At 33.1% G+C, this 21,210-nt stretch overlaps 1 protein-coding gene across 6 annotated transcripts in view; it reads left to right on the forward strand.

The window, feature by feature from the left end:
• Fam133a (family with sequence similarity 133 member A) overlaps window positions 1-21,210 on the forward strand; it is a 40,617-nt gene that overhangs the window by 4,333 nt on the left and 15,074 nt on the right. For 5 of the 6 annotated variants that reach the window (XM_036175317.1, XM_036175320.1, XM_036175319.1 and 2 more), the window contains exon 4: window positions 12,851-12,931. The gene's annotated coding sequence lies outside the window, so the exon portion shown is untranslated. Of the gene's footprint in view, window positions 1-10,844; window positions 10,924-12,850; window positions 12,932-21,210 lie in introns of all 6 variants that reach the window. The other variant, XM_036175318.1, reaches the window with a different exon arrangement.

The raw sequence follows: 21,210 nt of genomic DNA on the forward strand, positions 1-21,210 counted from the left end.
CTGATGTTGATCATCTTTTCATATGGTGATTTACCAATCACATTTGTTCTATGAAGTGAGTACTCATATTTTCCCTTTTTAAAAACTGAGTGTTATTTAAATTGCTATTATTCTTTGAGTGGTCTTCTATACTGTTCGCAAGAGTCCTTCATCAACTAAAACATTAGCTAATCTAGTCTGCACTTATTTTATCCTCTCTCAACCCTGCCCTTCATAGTTTTCAAAAAGCAGAAGCTTTTTTTTTTTACATTTATGAAGTCCAAGTAATATTTCTTCCAGGTACCGTGTGTCATCCAAATTCACAGATATTTTTCTTTTTCATTTTTTTCCCGGAAATTTAATGCTTTTCAGTGTGATACTAAAGCTGATGTTTTGGCGTATGACAAAAATATGTGGATTGATGTCATTTTAATATCATAAAGATATACAATTAGTTCAAAGTCAAGAGACTTTCATTTCTCCACTTATTTGACTTTTCACAGTTGTCAAACATTAATTGACTGTATATGTGTGGGTTTATGATAGAACATTATGTTCCAGTGTCTACTGGTTTTAATCTCCTAACTGGTAGGCATGCATTTATTAGATATATTCATTAGGGAATAAGAACTACAGTGTGGAATAACAGAATTTCATTACAATGGAGATAATTAAGCTGCAAAAATTTCATCATTGACCTTTCAGTTCTACTCCAAATGTTTGAGAGATAGAAATACACAACAGCGGGATAAACATAGAGAACAAATTAGAAAAAAAAAAAAAAGACAAGTTGATTTTATGGAGTTGCCAGTGTATAGATATATACAGTATAACTATCGAAAGAGTATTTAGCAATTTTCAGAAGCATAAATAATGCCTTTTTCCTTCTTATAACAGAAACACCTGTTTACTATAATTAAAATACAAATAATTTTAATATTGTGGTGATATTTTATTTGTACTGCATAAGATGATATAGATTATGATGGAAAAGTAATAGTAAAACTATATTATTTGTTATTTCACAAAATTATTTTCAGTATATTATTATACTTCATTCTCATTCCTTTGTATATTTTACAAAGGAATGGAATGTGTATAGATATGGATTTTGAATTTTTAAAGTAATTACCTGTAAATTAATTACATCTTAGTCAATGTGCAGTGAAGTGTACAAACTAAAGTTATAGTTAATGTAATAGCACATAAAGAAAAATCAATTATTTGTATAATTACTATAATTTAAAAGAATTTTCAAGTAAAATTGTGTGTATAGCACATAGCATGACACATATGTATGCATATATGTTCACATATGCATTTTAGCTAGCTAGGTCATAGACTGCTAGATCATCTGTTCATGTTTCTGTGCCTGCTTTCTGTGCATGTTTCTGTTACTTCACTTACATAATGTCCGCCATACTCATCTGTGTTGTCACAAATGACAAGATTTCTAGTGTTTTGGGGTTTTTAAATGCTATCTACTCTTAACTTTATATGCATTCCAAATTTTTTCTCATTTTTATAGTCACTTAGATTGATTCTATATCTTGCCCATTTCAAATAATGGTATAGTGAACACAGGCAGCAGCTGTTTTCCTGACATAATGATTTTGTTTCTTCAGCATACTCATTTTTGTAATGGCGTATTAATTTGTACTGGCTTCAAGAATGTTAAAGGTTTCCCTTTGCTCTACATCCTTAACAATGATTAGGAGTCTTTCTTTTCAATGATAATCATTTCAACAGGAGTGCAATGATATTTCATTGTGGTTTTACTTTTTTATTCCTTAATGATTAATGAAATAAAACATTGTTTTTCATGTATCTTTGTATGTCTTATGCTGAAAATGTATATTTAGTTCCTTTATCCATTTTTCAACCTCGTTATTTTTTTAATTCATTGAATGCCTTTTCTATTTGGAGCATTAGTCACTTACAAGATCAATGGTTTGGAAAAGTAATTTTCCATTCTACAGTTTTACTCTTTACAGTGTTGATTGTTTCTTTTGCTATCATAGCTTTTCAGGTTATTACAATCCCATTTGTCTATTTTGTTTATTTATTTTATTTTACTAGTGATAATTTTCAAATTAAAACTGCATACATGGTTCACAGATATAACATCATATCACAGAGGGATACTTTTACAGGAGTTTTCAAAGATTTTTTTCTTTATTACAATACCTATCTAAAGTGTTCTCATTATAATTCCAATAAATTGTATATTTTAAATTATAAGTTTATGTTTATTTTATATAGTTTATTGAAGACAGGAAAATGTGAAAGAATTTAAGTCGTGAACTGTTTTAATATGTATTTAACCTCAATAACTTATGCAAAAATTTATGATTTATTTGGATAGAAGTAGCATAATGGCTTGATATTATCTGTCAATTTCAAGGCAGAATAAAGAAACATCGTTATTTCATTTTATGCTTGTGTTGAAGGAAAAATAGTCTCATGATAGTGCAGATATCCTTGCAGATAGAAACAAATACATATTTATTACTATTCAAACTTGTTTATTTTCTGTTTTTACAATGTGGTTACATTCTTTTTTTTTTTTGAGCTGAGGGTCAAACCCAGGGCCTTGCGCTTGTGCCCTACCACTGAGCTAAATGCCCAACCCACATTCAATTTTTTAAGTGAATGATTACAAGTAAAATACAGCATGTTTTCCATTGTTCATTTTCTTACAGAATTTTATATATATATTCAGTACACAGAAACTTTTCTTTGAGTTAAAATGGAGAGATTTGGAACAAAAACATTTTTTTCCAAAAAAATAGTTTTTCTTCAGTATAGACTCTGGAGTCATAATTCCCAGACTGGATTCTGATTTCTTTACTAACTCTTCTAAGTATTGAACAGTTCATTTCACTTTCCTGCATCTGTTCTCCATCTTTGAATGAGTGTTAATAATGGATCATAAAATAGAGATTTTTGTTACTTTGCATTTTGTCTATTATCATTAATTTGTATACAAATCCTTTCTTGTTATGATTTGAAACACTCTTAGAAATTTCTCCTGTACATGCTCTAATTTATGTTTTAGAGGTAACACATGAATCTACATACAGACAAATCCTTTTAAACTGTAATTTGACTGAGGGTAGAAATACAATGTATTGTGAGAATCTCTTGATATTTATAACATTATTTGATCCAGATAGTTATAAGGTCATTAAACAGTTAGCCTGTCTAATATTTACTTATAGAATGTCCTCTTACATTTCAACACCCCCCAAAATCACATTTACAATAAAATATCTGAGCCTAGAGAAATGGCTCAGTGTTTTTTTTTAATTGGTGTGAAGGTGTCAGATTCCTTGGCACTGCAGTTACAGACAATTGTGAGCTGGCATGTGGGTGCTGAGAACTGAACCCCGGTCCTCTGGAAGAGCAATCAGTGCTTTTAACTGCTGAGCCATCTCTTCAGCCCCTAATAGTTTATTTATTTTATGTGTATCAGTGTTTTATCTGTATACATATCTGTGTGAGGGTCTCAAGTGCTCTGGAAATGGAGTTACAGACAGTTGTGAGATGCCATGTGGGTGCTGGGAATTGAACCTGGGTCCTCTGCAAGAGCAGCTAGTGCTCTTCACCACTGAGCCATCTCTCCAGCCCGGCTTAGTGTTTAAGAGCACTGGCTGCTCTTCCAGAGGACCCAAGTTTGATTCCCAGCACACATATAAGTGCTTACAAAATTCTGCAATAGCAGTCCTTGGTATCTGTGTTCTCTTCTAATCTCCACAGGCACCAAGCATACATATGGTGCAAAGAAATGCATGCAGGCAAAAACAAAACAAAATAAAACAAAACAAAACCTGCACATAGAAATAAAAATAATAATAAAATAATTTTCAATAAAAATAAAGGTTTAATATTTGCACATTATAATCTGTCCCCATTCATTGTGAAAATTCCCTACTCCTAAACTACACCGTCTGTCTTATCTAATACAAATTTACTGAATATCATGACTCTTTATATTTTTTTATTCCATTATAAAGATGTAAAATGACATCTGCTTGCAATTAACTATATCTTAAAATATAATAGCACATTTGTGAAATAATAGTTTCTGTTCTTGATATTGATAAAACCTCTTTTTTTTAATTTGTCTATAGCTAAAATTTAGCATATATCAGAATGTGTTTCTCTCTCTCTCTCTCTCTCTCTCTCTCTCTCTCTCTCTCTCTCTCTCTCTCTCTTTCTCTTAGACAAGGTGTCTAAGTAACCCTGGCTGTCCTGAAATTCTATGTAGACCAAATTGGCCTCAAATTCAGAGAGATCCATTACCCTCTGCCTTCCAAGTGCTGGGATTAAAGGCATGTGCCACCACACTCAGCAGAGTAAGATTCTATGCAGTGTGTTGTGTGAGTTAGGTTTACATTCAGCTAATACATTTATTTTCATTTCATTTAGTTTTTCCTTTTTTTTTTTTAAGCTGAGTATTGAACCCAGGGCTTTGCGCTTACTGGGCAAGCACTCTACCACTGAGCTAAATCCCCAACCCCTTAGTTTTTCTGTTAATTATATGAACTTCAGAATTATCAGTTGTTGTCCTTGGAAGTGGGTGGTATTTGGGAACTGTCCAGTTCAATCAATGTCCACTGAGTAAACTTTTGATGGACATTCTAGGTGGTTCTGTATACTCATCACTACAAAATTTGGAGGTTACTATACTTATTTTTATTATTAAGTATCCAATAGATAATTCTTATTAGGATTTTGGTTTAGACGTACATCACAGAATAAATCCAGGTTTCAAGTGCACTAATAGTGGATACTTATCATCAACATTATGTGGAAAGTGGTCATAGCTGTGAATGAACAATAATATCCAACTTCATCATTTTTACTGTAGTATTTGATTAAATGCATTCCTTTAACTGTAACATTTTAGTTAACAGAGTAAGGTGTTCCTTGGTATTCTAACTTATCAAAGTCATATATTTTATTATTAAAAGAAACTCAATATAAAAACAGATGGTTTGGCATTATGTTATATTTTTGTTGTTGTTGTTGTTTGTTTTCGAGACAGGGTTTCTCTGTGTAGTTTTGCACCTTTCCTGGAACTCACTTTGTAGCCCAGGCTGGCCTCGAACTCACAGAGATCCTCCTGGCTCTGTCTCCTGAGTGCTGGGATTAAAGGCATGTGCCACCACCGCCCGGGTATATTTTCCATTAAAGAATCACATTGAATGAACAGCAGTGGACTACTGGCTCTAGAACTGAAATGATTATGTTACAGTCATGGCCATACTCTTTTATTGCACTAATACTGTCTATTTACCATCAGCATTAGGAGTACTAGTCCTCATGTTTCTCTGATTTACACAAAAGTTGTATAGTGATCCAACAAGGAATACAAAAATGAAGTTACCTAAAGAAAAAGATAGGTTTCATTAATTCTCATACATTCAAAGGTAATACCAAAGTATTTTATTCAAAATGAAGTGAAAAATACCCCCAAAACTTTTCCACCTAATTATCGCGAGGAACAGAAGCAAATGAGGCTACCTATAAAATATGTGAAACTCTTTTGAGATTTACACAGTTAAATGTAATTTTGTTTAGAATATTTGAACTATTTTCTACAATTTGTTAATACTAGTTGTTATATGGAATCAAATTTCTTAGCCCTGTGTAAGATTTTTCACTCAGAAAGGTGCATTATAATGATCCATATCCCTGTGAGTTTCACCTTAGAATAGCTCTGGAGACAAAGTGCCAGGATTTAATTCTTAACATACTATTGCTTTTATGGCCCTGGATAAGTCACATTTATCTAAAGCTGTTTTCTTATCCAAAATAAATAAATAAATAAATATAGAAATTGTACCATGATGGAGTCTGGCAAGATGGCTCAGTGGTTAAAAACACTTTTTGCTTATCCAGAGAACCTGGGTTCTATTCCCAGACTCCACATGCATCACAACATTTGTAACTCCAGTTCCATTGTATCTCATGCCTCTTGTGGCTTCTCTGGGTACCGGGCATACATGTGGTACATAGGCATACATGCAAGCAAAACACCCATGCACAAAAAATAAATATTAATTACAAAATAAATTTTGATAGTTTATGTAAATTGCATATCAATAAGTATTCTCTATTATGCTTTTTCCAAGGATAGGTAGAAATTCCCATGTAAGTTAAATATGTATGATCCAGCATAATGGACTTAATTGATCTGTATTTGTTATATTTTACAAGTGTGCCATATCTTTCAAATTAGGGAATAGATAAAATTTTCCTTGTAAATGAAAGTCATATTTTTTATTAGATGACAATTGGAGTCCTTGGATCATTTATTCTGTTCTCTGGTAGGCTTTACTCTTAAATTATATTTTTGCATGTAGAGAATAGCAATGCTTCAGCAATCTAGTGTTAATGCATTCAATGTGAAGTTACTTTATACGTTATTGTTCTTTAAGTCAGTAGTGAAGGAAAGAGGGCGAGAGCACCATGATTGAATACAAGTACTAAATAAGAAAGTTGTCTCATAAATCAATAACTGTTTCAAGTCTCATAAAAAATCTCTTAATTGTTGAGAAAGAAATGGGAAACAGAGTCATAAAACTCTCTGATTATATTCCTTCTTAAATGAATATCTTAAGACAGTAATAAACAATTTTGAATCATTATATTGAATGTGCTTGTCTTATAAGCATTATCTGTTTATGAAGTGTTCTCTGATTTAAAGTAACCAGAAACTCCAATAATTACTATTTCCTTATCTGACATCATGAGAGTGTCTCTACCTTTCTTTTTAAGTTGGAGTAAATATTAGGTATGAATAAAATTATACAAATTTTTAAACTAGTTGACCACTATGGTTATTGAAGCTTCCAAGTTGTTCCCTAGGTTTTTACATATACTGAATGCAGTTCTTGTAAAAATCATCCTAAAAATACATTTCATATGTTCTCTAATTCTATGTGTCTTTCTAAAACATTATTTGTTTTATGTGTGTAAATGTTTAGCTCACATGTATGTGTATGCAACACATGTGCGTAGTACCTGTAAAGGCTGGAACTGGAGTTATACCATATGAGCATTTGGAATTGAATGCACATCCTCTGGAAGAGAAGCCAGTGCTCTTATTTGCTAAGCCATGTTTCCAGCCCCATCTAATTTTCTACTTCCAATAATACTTCACTGTCCAGAGTAAGACTTAGTTATAAACCATCTCTTTTATCGGGTGATAATCATAGGTAAATTTCTTAATTCCTGTTTTTAATGATTTATCTATGTATTATCTGTGGTAGTTGAGAGATAGGTATGTAATGTGAACACATGTGCATGTGTGTCACACTATATGTGGAGATCAGAGAACAACTTTTGGGAATTAGTTCTTTACTTCTATGATGAGGCAGGGTTTTTATATGGCAGCTTTTGCTAATTTTCTTCTCTCTGCCATGTATCTCACTGTTAGAGCCCAGAGATTATCCTGGGATTAGAGACTATTCCATCTGACATTTTTTTTAATATGGTTTGTTAGGGTTACCTGGCAAGTGATTTTACCCTACTCTGAGCTATTTTACATGTCCAATATTATCAACACCTTATGGCCTAGTTTCCACATATGTAATAGGGCAATTTTAGTAGTATCCAATTCTCTATAGTCATGATATGATTTGAATGATAGAATACATACAAAACCTTAAAACAGTGAGGACTCTCAATCATCCTTTACTAATCTTATATTTTTTGTAGTAATACTTGCTCTGTCTTCCATTCCTTTTGATCTTTTACTCTTGGAGTTTATTACATTTGTGTGTGTGTGTGTGTGTGTGTGTGTGTGTGTGTGTGTGTGTGTGTGTGTATGTTAAACATTATAACAGAAATGCATAGGTCATTTTTCATACCTGCACACCTATGTTCTTTTCTAATACATTTCAGCTCCCCTAGGAGAAGAGCACACTATTTCCTCATGTATTAACCTTCATTATCACACAGAGTTTCTTTGCAAAAGAACATACTTACTTCTAATAAGCTATTTTGTCATTTAATCACATCATAATTTGTATATAAATTGTCCACTTAATTTGCCTAATTTAAAATTGGATTACTGCCACACAACAAATCACATTAGTGCACTAAAATTTCAGGTTTATGGTATTATTCTTTTAGCAACCAATTTCTAAATATTAATACCTCATTCACTTGGTTAATTGCTAGATAGCCATAAAAATACTTTAAAAGAAAAATTATCTGATGTGTTTAAACATTTAATATTATCTTAAGAAATATGCACATGTAAGTATTCTGTTTCATTAGTTCTTTAATTCTAACAATTTTAGAGAATAATTGTGTCAAAATATTTTAAATGCAGTAGATATTTAAGAGAAAATGCTTCACAATACCAGGATTTTTTCTTCTTATCCAAGACCAAGTGGTGAGCTCTGATATTATATCATATGCATACAGGTAAAATTACATAGACTTTTAAAGTTATATTTACATATTTAGGAATATATATATATATATATATATATACATATATATATATGATAGAAATATTAGGAAGATATGTATATTAGAAATATATATGTATAATATATAATACACACACACACACACATATATATATATATATGCAATTGAAATCCAGGGCATGAATATGACACAGAAAGAGCAAAGGAGTTCAGAGCAACAGTTTTTGGGAGGTGATAGAAGTGTCAAATTATGTGATTATAGTTTCAAATAATATAATTTTATAAAACTTATAAACAGTTTATTTGAAATGAATGCTGAACTTTTTAGTATCATAACCTTATTAAGGTTATACATAATTTCAATTTCAGTTTTCCTTTCTCATAAATTATTAAAAACAGTGCCCACAAATTTCTTTTTATTTTAAAAGATCATTTTTTGAGGAATTTAATGCATTTTAGTACAAAAATATCAAGAATTTTGGTCATGGTGAAATAAATGCAATAAACAAGAGATAAAGAACATACTTGCTTTGTTAACTTAGAGTACAAGAGTTGGTCTTTTTTTTTTGTGGTTTTTCGAGACAGGGTTCCTCTGTGGACTGGAGAGTTGGCTTAGCTATTAAAGGCTAGGCTCACAACCAAAAATATCCAATAATATAAGAGTGATACTTAATAGTGACCAAAGATCTACAGAAGTGTCTCATGTGAAAAAGCATGCAATAAAGTTTGGTAATATATTATCATGTATATAATATGTATAGGCATATGAATGATTTGCTTTTAGTGTAATTAGAAGACATACATATTTACTGTTGTGAGACATTTCTTGACCTTTTAAACTGTGTTTTTGTTTGTTTCTTTTGAGACAGGATTTCTCTGTGTTGTTTTGGTACTGGTCCCTCGGTAGACTGGGCCTGGCTCTTGCTTCCTGGGATTAAAGTCATGAGCCACCACTGCCTGGCACTGTTTGTTTGGTTGGTTGGTTGGTTGGCTTTTTATTTTTTAATTATATTTGTAGTTAAGCAAAATTTTAAGCCATAATTGAATAATATTGAAAAATTGTGTTTTTGTTTAGTCACAGTTTATAAAAAGAACTGAACTAGTGTCCAATGACTACTTTTGTGAAATTGTTTCAAAACTATATAATAATCCCTAGATGGAATTCTTCCAAGGTTCTATGTGTGTGCAGAACTTCCCTATTCACTGGCAGAAGTAAATAATAAGTGCGGGTGCCAAGGATCTGCCAGGGATACACTACTACCTTTTCAACTCTCAAAGACTACCATCTCTGGAAACTGGATTAACCACTTCTGAACACCCCTCTAAGAAAAATCCAACCCCAACCTCTCCAACTTCACTTCACAAAATACCTGGCCATGTGACCATTGAATTCCTGCTTCTCCTATTACTCGCTGACATACAACACCTCTTCAAGTCCCCTAGTTTCTGAAACCTCATACTTCCTTTCTCACTTCCTAACAGTGTACAACTCCTGTTACACAATCTCCTCTATATACCTTCATGAAAATGGCTTCTCTCACTTATGTAATACTGCCACTGTCACTTCTACACCCTACTAGAAATTGCTGGTCACTGCTCTTCCCCTCCAGAATCCACTAAACACCCACCTGTGGAAATGCTTTGAGTCTCAAAATTTCCAGTTCCTCTATAACTTCTGGGTGCCCCTCATATTTTAATTTCCTACATCCAAAAACATTTGCGCTCCTAGACACCTGTCCTCCAGAATGCCCCTCCACACACCCCATAAACCCCTACTTCTGGAAAGAACCTCCTTCTCAGTCCTTCAGCTCATCCATTCTCTAGCACCCAATGATTCTGAAATCCCTGCCCTCACATTCTGAGCATTACTTCTGCTCTGGTAACTACATGTCTCCATGTGTAGATCTCTCCTATCCTTGGAAATCTGAGCTCTTTCAGTGTTTGAATTTCTCTAGTATACAGAATTCTCTTCCACACTGCATGATCCCACCTTGTACTCCTTTATTATAGCCCATGCCTCCTGTGAAATTATCAAATCTTCCTACTGCTGCTAAAACTGAAAAGAAAGTATAGTTTGTTTCTGACAGGATCTCCTTGTGTTTCCACCTTAAACATTCTTCCTGATTCAGCTTCCTTGATGGCTAAGACTACAGGGAAAGAAAAAAACATAAAAATTAGCCTTTCCCAACCCCCACATTGCAGTCTCTAAAGCTTGTGTGATATAAGTAAACCATTTTGAGCCTCCTTAAATAAATACCTCTTTTATTGAGTATGTATGTGAAAGACAGCCCAGGATTTATGGTAGGGGAAAAGTAGAGAAGGGAAACATAATGGTGAGGGATATAAGCATGCAGAGCTGGTTTTATTATATATAATTTGTTTTGTTTTTGTTTTTGAAATATGACTTCAACACAGTGTCCTTTTTGTCTGGAACTCTCAGTGTAACCTAGGTGGACGTAGATCTTGTTCTGTCACTGAAGCTTCCATTAAGCAGGTAATTTTCCTTTGTCCACACTATGTTCTAGGATGACAGGTTTCTGTCATCATGCAGAATTCCAAGATCTATAGTGTCCCACCTGACTCTAGTACAGATGTTCAGTGGACATTATTTGAAAAGCAATTTTTTCAAAGCCATGGCTTTTAATATTTACCAGATAAGGATTATTTTCCATTATTGACAAATTATTGAGAACCCTAAGGGGCATCTCTTTATGTGGTAAATAGTTTATGATCTATATCATTGCAATTGGAATTTGTGGCTTTAAAACTGAAATACATATTTTAAATATTTAAAAATAACAATCACAAAACTATGTATAATCTAGATACAATTTTGTTTAAATATCATATTTTCCAAATGAAATAGTGCCAAGAAAATAGCACTTTATGTTTTCCAATTTTCTTTAATATACAACTGAATTTTCAGATCTTCTTCTACATGGAGTCTTTTGTAAGGTATATCTTAACTGAAGTACATAAATGCAGTCAAGCCTTATTTGTAATACCATTTTAGGAAGAGAAAAATCTTGAAGATATGTATATGCTGCAATGACACTTTGAGGTTCTGTCTTAGGTGTGTTACTGTTACTGGAATTTTCTATATTAATCAATTTATATTGGACATTAAAACTTAGGAACTGTATGGAAAATAGAAAATTAATTACTCCATAAAGTAAAGTTTGTATCACCACTCAAAGGGTCAATAAACATCATCAAAAAGAGGGGCAGTGTACCTGAAGCTTTCCTGTATCCCTGCCTGAAGGCAGTTGGAACAAATCATCTCCCAAGTAAAAACACAGAAACTTATATTACTTCTAAACTGTATGGCCATGTCAGTCTTCTTGCTATCTGTTCTTATAGCTTAAATTAACCCATTTCCATAAATCTATGCCTTGCCATATGGCTCATGATGTGGCTAGCTGCATCTCCCTGCTTCAGCCTTGCATCTCCCAGAATTCTCCTCTTCCATTTCTTGCCTATACTATCCTTCCTGCCTGGGTACTGACCAATCAGCATTTTATTTATCAATCATAGCAATATATATTTATAGCATACAGGACATCCCAAACCAGGGCAAAATGAATATAACAGGAGGAAGTTTAGAGTAGTGTGAACCACTGTATTCTACTCATGAACTCTCACCTGTTAAGTTGCCTGTACATGAGGTCACAGAGGGGGCGGGGCTCAAAGGGCCCCACCCCCAGAGAATTTGTAGTGAGTTAACAGTTGTTAGGAGAAAATGAAACATTTTCTCTAGTGGAGTATATCCAGGTAAGTTACCCATTCTATAAATAACCCTTCAACCACATTCCTGCACACAACCCTTACTAAATTTACTGGGTAATGAAACCAAAAAAGCCTTGAAAGTAGAAAGGAACTAGTTGGGAAGAGGGAGTAGAAAGGGGCAAAAATGTGCAATGGGAGTTGAATATAATCAAAATGTGTAAAATGAGTTCATGAAAATGTAATAATGAAATCTGTTATTAAGTATAATTAGTTTATGCTAATACAAACTTTAAAATAGATACATCTTATTACTTTCTTATTTTTAAAGCACTGTAGAAATTTAATATGGATGTATATGTGATTGATGATAGAGGAATTTCATGAGCCCAGGAGAAGAAATAGATTAGGTAAACAAGTATATGTACAGAAACATGAGAGGGGGAAGTAATTTCTATTGGTTTATAGTAGGACATACATAACTGAATAAATGACTAATAATGAGAAAACACTCATCCACTTTTGGAGCATTTTTCTGAATAAAAGAACATTTCTTTTTTTCTTAGCATTCTTCATTAATTTTAGTTGGAATTGTTGTTACTTTAAGTTTTCATTCTATAACCCAAATCTCAGTGCCAAGTCACTACAAGTACTTTAATAAACTATCTCATTTCTTTCATATGTGTTAAATGGGAAAGAACCTGCAAAGGAATTTGGAAGGGAAAATCTGGAGAGGTGAAAGAAAAAAGAAGTGTGTGCTATCCCGGATTCCCAATTAGGTAAGTAATTGAGGAATGATGAATGATGTGTTTTAATGTGGTGCTGATAATGAAGCTAAGAAGAATGCTGATAAAGTCACTACTAACATGGACAACTGACATTGCTCCTCATACTGGGTTGCCTTGTCCAGCCTTAATACTAGGGAGACTTGCCCTTTCCTAAACAGATAAAAATGAGGAGTGGATTGGGAGATGGGAGCAGAGGGTGAATGTGGGAGATACTGAGAGGAGAGGAGGGAGGGGAAGTGGAAGTCAGGATGTAAAACACATGAATGAATGAATGAATGAATGAATGAATGAATGAACGAATGGATGAATAAGTAAATAAAACTCAACAACAACAACAAAAAAGCATAATCTGGTTGGGGAAAATAAAAATGTTTATACCAATAATCAATTCTTAAATGTGATAAGTATTAAAATAAAATGTATAAAACGCTATAAAATATATTTATGAGACCTGACTTTTTTCAAGGTTATAAAAAGGCTTCTCAAAATAAACAAAATTGAGTTATGCTTACAGAAGGAAATACTATGTGCCAAGGCCCACAATAGAAAGGATGTGGTATATCTGAAATAGTGATGGAACACCACTGAGTTGGAAGTACAGAGAAAGGAAAGAATGAGTGTGCCAAAAGGAAATGTAGAAGTGGAGTGCAATGATGAAGTTGTTCAGGCTGGACATTATAGACTCAGTTGAGGTTTTTGGATTGTTTGCTAAGAGCTATGAAGCTCTTTGGTTTTATTTGTTCAGCTCATGAAAAGTGAACCAACCCAAACTGAAAAGTAAAAGGTAGAACAGATAGGAAGAAAGATTGAAAGGTGAATTGTGTGGCTAATATTCATGATGCTGCAGTCATGAATGTCTTACCAAAAAGATCTGCAATTTCACAATTAATTATTTTGTGATGAACTGTTGTTTTTTAGTATTTAGCAAGCAACTGAGAGATTTTTATAGTTGCTCAAATCACTCAGTAAACAGGTTTCTGGAGATGATAAGTAACAAATTACTGTGGCTACCACTAAATATCCTCTAGTGGCTTTTTTCCGCTCTTGTAATTTAATATATTCCACAACTTACAATATTTTAAATACTATTACAGTTATATATGCACTACCAAAAGTCACAGAGTTTTAATATTTTTACTATATATATATTTTTATCAAACCAAATTAAAAACAAACCATGTCATGTAATTATACCTATTTAAATATTTCCTTTCTGAAATAGTCCTCTTTTTTCTATGTAACTAGTTGTTTCACAGAATATCTCAATGTTCTATATTTTTCACACTTCCTCACTACATCATTTAACTTGTTCCTCTGTCTACTTTGTATGACACATCCTGATTATTTGCTGACAGAGTACTGGTTCCACTCATTTTTTACATATTTTAAGTAAAGCCCAACTTTTCTAATTTTTATTCCTTCCTTTAAATGTTAAGCCCTGAGATTCAGATTGCCTCTTTTGCCATTCAGGATAAACTTTGGGGCAATTAATTTTTAAATGATTATGGTTGTATTCAGCTTACATGATCGTGATTCATTTTCTAAGGTGATGAAAAGCAAGTTGCCCTCCATGTGAGCTATTTATAAACTTTTAAAGTGTTTCTCTATTTTTCCCCTTTGGATTTTGAATAAATCTCTTGCTATATAGTGCAGGATAAACTGGAATTCTTCTCCTAAATGCTAGAATTATAGGATTCTACTGCCACACTTTGCTTCATGTTTGTCTGTTTTGATTAATTATTGATTTTATTCTGATGAGGAGGAATTTTGTATTGACACATTTTGGAGTCATATAGCAAATAAAGTGTAAGATTTTTATAGAGGTACTTATTAGAATACTTAGGGTAATAAATAGCTTATCTGTGTGCTCACATTCATGGTTGTTGCTTAATTAGAATTTAAAACTTGGTTTGGGGATTTAGCTCATTGGTAGAGCGCTTGCCTAGCAAGCACAAGGCCCTGGGTTTGGTCCTCAGCTCCAGAAAATAAAAGGAATTTAAAACATAATATCATAAATTTAAAAAGTTAAATTCTAAATAATTACATAAGGAAAAAGAAGATACTGGGCTTAGGGTAAACAACATGAATTCACTGAGAGCTTTATATCCATAATTCCAGCAACTATACAGGCAAGTTAGTTCAATATCAGTCAAAGGATGAAAAATAACTACAAGGGATATGTAAAACAGATGCTATCTCACTTTGGAACTTTACTATGTGTATTTGAGACAATGTGGGGCTTATGCTTTTAGATCCTTAGGAACTGTCAATATAGTGAGGCAAAAGATAAATTCAAATAATAATCTACAGATAATGGAAGAACCATATTGCCTTGCCAAATAGATATAAGAAGTAACCTGGAATAGAAAAGGAGAAAATATTTAGTAGAGTTTATAGATTATTTATGCAGAATTAGGTAGTCTTCTTTTCCTTTTTGTTGATTAAAATAACTCTATTAAATAACCACCAATTTTCTCATGGGTATAAAGACAAGTGAAAACCTGCATCAGTATAAGTTTAACAGTAGTTATAATCAAGTTGAATAGGGAGGAAAGACTTTTAAAGTAATAAATGATATTTTACCTATCTCCTTTCCCCCAAAATTATCCAGACTATTGTAAAAGTTAAATTCCAAGTAGTCATATGACAATGCAGAATAATCCACTGACTAATCTAGCCTTAAGTCTCATCTCTGTCCTGTATACCACTAAGATTTTTTTGCTATGAATGCCTGAAACTTTTAGAATTATTTGATAAATTTGCAAAACTTTTTCTTTAAGATGTCTTAGTGTATAAAAATGGATTTTGTCGGGTTGGGGATTTAGCTCAGTTGTAGAGCGCTTTTGCCTAGCAAGCACAAGGCCCTGGGTTGGGTCCTCAGCTCAAAAAAAGGGGGGAGGGTTGGGGATTTAGCTCAGTGGTAGAGCATTTGCCTAGTAAGCACAAGGCCCTGGGTTCTATTCTAAGCTAAAAAAAATGGATTTTGTCAGAGAATTTATATTTTACTTTTATTAAACTGTCTCCTACTCTGTCAAGGAAATATTTAACTTCTGACCTGAACACTAAGTGCAATATACAGCTACAAATAACACAGGCACTCTTCTGTCACATTCCTACACAGCACAGAGTTTAAATCACACTCCTGAAGGACTAATCTCATTTTATCCCTTACTAGCTATGGGAATTTGGACACAATACTTAACCTTTCTGAGACTGTTTCTTCACTTGTAAATTAAGGAAAAGAGTTGTACCTAATCCATAGAATTATCAAAAGTTAAATGAGACAATCCATGCAAACCACTCAGAACAGTACCTGCTGCCCATAAGTGTTGATAGTGGCTACCATTATATATGACTGATGATAACTGTCATAGATATATCATTTCTATATTCATATGAACATTTTCAATTTTCAAACTAATCTTAAAGAGCATTCTATCTGAAAATAGGGACAGTAGCTAGGGCTGTAAAAAATAATGATCTATACCAGTTCCATTTTCAGAAAATAAAATGGAGAGAGGTTATATGGTTTGAATGTGGGCGTTCAACAATGAATGGAACAACTAGGCCATCCTATGAAGTGAACTGTCTGTCCTAGCATGCTGTATTTAGCTTAGTGTTCTTCTCAGTTTTCAGCTTTCTTCTCCCCTGCCCTGAGGATGAACACTGAATGATCTCTTTGCATAGTTTTTCAAACTAGGCTAGACATGCAAATGATTTACTTTTTGCTTCTGGCATAATGAAGTGATGTTAATATAAATTTCAGTTTCTGATGCTTCTGAATATACTGTACCATTGCTTTTAGTAGCTATCTATAATTAAATCATTGTCACATTGATATGTTGTAGAGCTGGAATTTTAAGGAAATGTGCATTTGCTGTCATTTCTATCAGGAGAAGCCCTGTGACATATAAATATCCATAGCTTCAATGGTAATTATATTGCATTTATCTCTTTCACTGTGAGAATATTAACATGTGCATCACAAATCTCTGTTCTGTTTTCAAAAATTTATTTATTTATTTATTTATTTATTTGGTTTTTCAAGACAGGGTTTCTCTGTGTAGCTTTGCACCTTTCCTGGAACTCTCTTTGGAGACCAGGCTGGCCTCAGACTCACAGAGATCCACCTGCCTCTGCCTCCCGAGTGCTGGGATTAAAGGCATGTGCCACCACTGCCTGGCTCAAAAATTTATGAAAAGAAATCTTCCTATGTAGGGGGTGGTTTGCAGAAGGTAGCACTGAGGCACTGATAGATGAAAAAATAAACAAGTAAAGTGATTGGAAATCATTTGTACATTATCTGCATTATCTGGAAAATAGTGAATAGTTCCCAAGGTGTTTTTCTTTTTCTGTGTAGGGCCTTAATATTTTATCAGTTATTAGAAGAGATGACAAGTTTATCTTGGTAAAACTGGATCCTCAGGAAAGTTGACACATTTAATAATATATATCTCTTTGGATGCTCAGTGCTGGCCTTCTAAATGTATCTCATGGCCCTTTACTATAATATATATCACTTCTATTTAACAAACACCCATAATATATGTGTGTAAATATGGAATAAATTAAAAGTAAGTCAATCTACTTTGAAAATGTCACATTTGCATATTGGTCATGAATTAAATTAATCTGTAGATGCTTAGACTTGAACTATATACTGTCTTAAACTTTGCAGTTTAAGAGTTCTGGTTAGGTACTTCTGTAAAATTTATACTGTGAAGTATTTGTTAAATAGAAACAGGGATTATGGGGAGAGGATATGTAAAAATCATATTTGTTTGAGATATACATATATTTTAGTTGTACTGTCACATGGATGGAAAATAACCAGTGTTCAGTTATTTTTGGTTTTTGTTAGATAATCTCTTTCTGTAGGATGTTCAAGTATGTCAGATTTGTTGCTCTGAACAGTTAAAACAAAACACTGATTGGCCATTAGCCAGGCAGGAAGTATAGATGGAACAAATAGAGAAGAGAAGTCTGGGATGTGGATGGCGGAGCCGGAGAGAGCTGCCAGCAGCTGCCATGACAAGCGAGATGTTAAGATACCGGTAAGCCATGAGCCACGTGGCAAGTTATAGATTAATAGAAATGGGTTAATTTAAGAAAGATGAAGTAGATAACAAGAAGCCTACCACGGCCATACAGTTTATAAGTAATATAAGCATCTGAGTGACTATTTTATACGTGGGTTGTAGGACTGTGGGGGCTTGGTGGCACATGGAGAGAAGATCTCCAGCTATAATCTCTTAAAAAGAATAAATATAATTTTCAGAATATTTTGGATCTATAATGTATAGCTACCGTGTCTCACTTCATAAAATGTGCACAAACAAATTTTGTGAAATTCTCTGACAGAATAAATAAAATTTGGGGAAATGCTTAATTAAATTAGGGACTTATATATCCAGCTTTGAACATTCATATTAGCAGTATATAGACTATTGTTATTTTTGTCAGTGGTTTCTTGTATAAAACAAAGTGGAGAACATTAGTTATTTTGGTTTTTTTTTTCTTATATAGTTTGCTCTTTTCTTCAGACCATACTTTTGTCCTTTCAAGAAATTTCAGAAATGTATACAAAATTATCCTCCCTACTATCTCAGTAATAACTAAAAGACTGAGCCTAGTTAAGGTGAATCAATCTTAATACTTATATATTACATTATAGACAGTAAAGTTATATGTATAGCATCTATAAATAATTTATATCTATAGCTCATAAAATATGTTATTAGAAACAGTTTGCATATTTCCTAGTTCAGTATGTAAGAGAGCCTGAGAGAAATAGTACATGTCATAGTTTGATTTCTGTAGTTAGAGATTTCCTGCCTGGCCCACAGTCAGGTCAAATCTCTCTCACCTGCCAGGCCCATAGATGCTCAGAACCAACCAAGTAAACACACAGAAACTTACATTGTTTACAAACTGTATGGCCATGGCAGGCTTTTTGTTATTTAATTCTTCTATCTTAAATCAACCCATTTCTGTTAATCTATACTTTGCCATGTGGCTCGTGGCTTACCATTATCTTACATCTTTTCATGGCAGCGGCTAGCAGCATCTCTCCAGCCTTCCCTTTCTCCAATTCTCCTCCTCCTTGTCCCGCCTACCCTATCCTTCCTGCCTGGCTACTGGCCAATCAGCAGTTTATTTATTTTAACCAATTAGAGCAACACATTTAACATACAGAACATCCCACAGCAGATTTCTATTTCTGTGATAAACATATTGTGAAGAAAACAACAATTTAGGGGAGAAAAGGATTATTTCAGTTTATAACTCCAGGTTTGTTAATCATTGTGAGAAAGTCCATACAGGAACTTCAAACAGCTAGTTCACATCACATTGACAGTCAAGAGCTGAAAGAAATCAATGGATATGTGCTTAATTTCCTATTTGCACTGAACTCTATTTATATGCTATGAATTTCTGGTACCCAGATTACCTGGGTCTTTCTATATGAGTTTATTAAGATATTACACCACAAATATGCTTAGAAACAAACCCAATATACATGAGTCCTGGTTGATATTCTCTCCTTAGGTGTTTCTTGATTGTGTCAAGTGGATAAATCTGAACATCACAAAACACAAATAGCAGTGAGCACATTCTCTGCACCTTAGTCTTCTTGTTGTTGTAATTTTATTGTAAGTGAAAGAACCAGAAATCTTTGTAGAGGAGGCTGATTCTGGGAATAATTCAGGGTATAGACAAAATATCCTGCACTGCCTGCTAAGTGTCAGAAAGTATAGGAATCCTAAAGAACACAAAATGATCTGTGTATGTAAAAGGGAGACAAATACTTACAATGGCTAATACTAAAATTATATAAACAACAAAATAAATTAATACCTGCTCACAGGATAAAAAGGAGGTAAATTAAAGAACTGTTAATAGCCAAAGCTAATATATTTTGAATGACAAAATAAGTTAATATAAGATAATATCAATACTCATGAATACACACTGATGTGAATAATTTAGTTAATAAATAAATAAATAAGGATGCAAAGACGTCTTTCATAGGGACATATAACTTATATACTTCTCTATCAACAAAGTGCAATATATCTTCCCAATCATTAAGTGTGGACTAAATGTACTGACATCTCTCAGGAAAATAGTGCAGTATGCAAAAGGAGGAAAAGTAATCATACATTACAGTTAAACTGGCGTAATACCTGTCAGATGATCAAAGACATGAGTGATAAGTCCTATGAGTAATATAAATCATGAATATGATATGATGACAATAGTACTTTTTCCTTGTGTTCTTCTTTGTAATAACATATAATTCAAACCTAACTGTGGTCAAAAAATCATAAAATTTCAAATTGAAATAAAATTCTGCCAATTAAATGTCTGATCATTACTCCTCAAAATACACATGTCAACAAAAGCATACTTTGAGAAACACTCACTAACTAGAGTATGATGGGAGATGTAACTAACCTGAATGGGCTGTGAATTTCTGGGAGAAAACTGATATTAGCTCACAACAAAGACACTTTAAATGAAGAATAGGTATTAGTAGACGTTACATAACATTGTAATATATTTAACCACAAGGAATATTAGGAATAGGGGCTACCAAACTTTCTTGTACTTACTTGAACTTTTCGATGAATTTAAAACTATCTTAAATAAAGTGTTGGTTTTGGGGGTGAGGTGATGGACTTGTTAATTAGCTTGATGTAATTATTCTCCAAAAGGTTCATAAGTCATAACATTACTTTGTGCCCTAAAAATATGTGCTACTATGATTTGCCAATTTCTTAACTATTTGAAATGACATTGCTTCATTAGCATAATATTTAAACAGTTTAATGTGGCTTATTTTCCAAGTATTAGATTTACAATGTATTTCTTTGTTCACAAACATCAGAGGGTGTTTTACTCATTTATCATATTCTAACAACTGTTTAAATGTGTGCCTGGGCACCTTCCCCATTGTTTTAGATTTTATCTCTTTCATCTGTAATCTTTCATTGCTACTTTAATCTTTCTGGTATCACCTTCAGGACTGTAGAAATTGACCCTTTGGCATTTGACAATTATGGAGAGGGTAAGAAATTAGAAGTAGCATTTTCAATTTCTATGCTGTTTTTCCTGACTAACAAATATTCAGTGGCAGAGCTATGCTACAGCGAATTCACTGGAGTAAAATGGTTCTAACATAGTACTTGTCTAGTATATTGATCTCAGTCAAGATAAGAGCAGCAAATCCTCCTTCAGAGCAGTCATGTAAATAATCAAAATAGGGT

The sequence above is a fragment of the Onychomys torridus genome, chromosome X (assembly GCF_903995425.1).
Source record: "Onychomys torridus chromosome X, mOncTor1.1, whole genome shotgun sequence".
Classification (NCBI taxonomy): Eukaryota; Metazoa; Chordata; class Mammalia; order Rodentia; family Cricetidae; genus Onychomys; species Onychomys torridus.